Source organism: Zerene cesonia, unplaced genomic scaffold, assembly GCF_012273895.1.
Source record: "Zerene cesonia ecotype Mississippi unplaced genomic scaffold, Zerene_cesonia_1.1 Zces_u006, whole genome shotgun sequence".
Taxonomy (NCBI): domain Eukaryota; kingdom Metazoa; phylum Arthropoda; class Insecta; order Lepidoptera; family Pieridae; genus Zerene; species Zerene cesonia.
The window spans coordinates 1876417-1878291 of NW_024045136.1; positions in this window are offsets into that span (position 1 = coordinate 1876417).

Below are 1875 nucleotides of genomic sequence, written 5' to 3' on the forward strand. Positions count from 1 at the left end.
ATCTGGAGTAGTTACTTTTTGTAACTCCCTTCGTAGACTAAGGATATTTTGCTTTGTCCAATATAAAAAAATATACAATCAACTGAAGTATTCAATAGGTATCACCAAGGAATTTGCGACGATCAAGTGACAAGTGACGATCAGAAAAGCAAGCGCCCCCCGCGCCCGCGCGCACCGCCGCTCCTGCCCGCAGCGCCGCTCCCGCCCGCGTCGCGCCCCGCCGGCCGCGTCCGCCATCCCCGCTCTCGTGCACCGATGATCGCGTTTCGCGCCGCGCGGTTTACGAGGACCATAGATATAGAAATAAAAACTTAGGGGGTCATCGTCAGAGATGGCTTCGCGGCCCACTTGGAATGCCTCCGAGGCCCACCAGTGGGCCGCGGACCACCGGTTAAGAACCGATGGTGTAGATGAATTGTTGTGAACTAGTGGTATGTATGTTTCAGCAGCTAAGAAATCCGCATCAATAAATTGTCTAGGTTTTAAGGGAGCCCGAGAGTATTGGGTGAATCCTATCTTTAGTGATGAGATGATTAAACGGAAACTTTTCAAACTATAAATTCCAAATTACCAAAAAAAAATACGCCTTTTATCAAATGAGCATAACTAGCAACCAACTTGTTGAGTTTATTAGACCAGAAATAGCGAAGGAGGATACACTACACTAGAGGACTTTGGTCCATCACTTTCACTCTACTTAGCCCTATTTGGGCGTATTCTTCACTCGTACATAACTGTGAGTCCCTGGCCATTACGTGGTTCTGGAGTAGGGATGGAAATATTAGCTGAAGAATCGATTCTCGATTTCGATTCTTTTTTCAGAAATTTCGATTCTCAGAATCGATTAATCAACTTCAAGAATCGATTCTTTTAAATATTCGAAGTTCTGAGTAAGATTTTTTTTTTGGGACTAGTTCATTTGATGTACCACACAAATTAATAATAATAATATAAATAATTCAAAGTAAAATATTAATAAGTAGATACAAAATTTTATTCGTGACGGAAAAGAAGACAGAAAATAATAAAAACATTAATATTTACTTTTTTAGGCTGGAAAACCGAACTTGTGTCATTGTCATTGTCATTGTCTTGCTCTGATAGTTTTCTTTTTTTTGATTCGCTTAAGGAATTAGGTAGTTCAATTTTATGAACTGTTTTTAAATGTTTAATTAGTCGACGTACTATTTTTATAAGCTAAATTTTTATTGCATTGATTACACTCAACGTTATTTCCGTTATCAATTTTTTTTTAATAAATCCATACCGGGCTAGGTGCCATTTTACATACCTAACCTATTCCTTGTAGTAGTAGACGTTGAAGGTTGTGGGTCCAGATCAGGCTCGTCACCTACATCAGCAACTAAAATGCTCTTTCCTGGTGGAACATTAACGCGCTTACGTCTTTTTTTTTGATACAGGCTTAGTCATTTCTGACCGAATGTCTTCTAAACGTTGTATAAAGCTTTCGCCAATGTGTTGAGTTTGATTTTCGTTTTGTGAATGCATGACACTGTTAGGCAATCTAGCTATAACTTCGTATTTATTGACAGGGTAAATCCCTGTTTTTTGAAAACCTGACTTTAAATTTGCGCTAGCATTCTCCTCAATAGCTATCATTAATTTACTCAATAATATAGGGAATTGGTCTTTTGGTACGGCTGTGCATCTTCCGCCCAAACCACTTATTTTCCAATCATTTAGTATCTGCCTCCACTTTATCTTCATGGGCCTAAAGAACGCCACATCTAGAGGCTGTAGTAGATGGGTAGCGTTTGGGGGAAGACCAATAAAACTTATAGAATTTTCTTCACATAGCCTCAACACCTCTATGTTTATATGTGAACTTAAATTGTCGCCAATTAGGACCTTCTT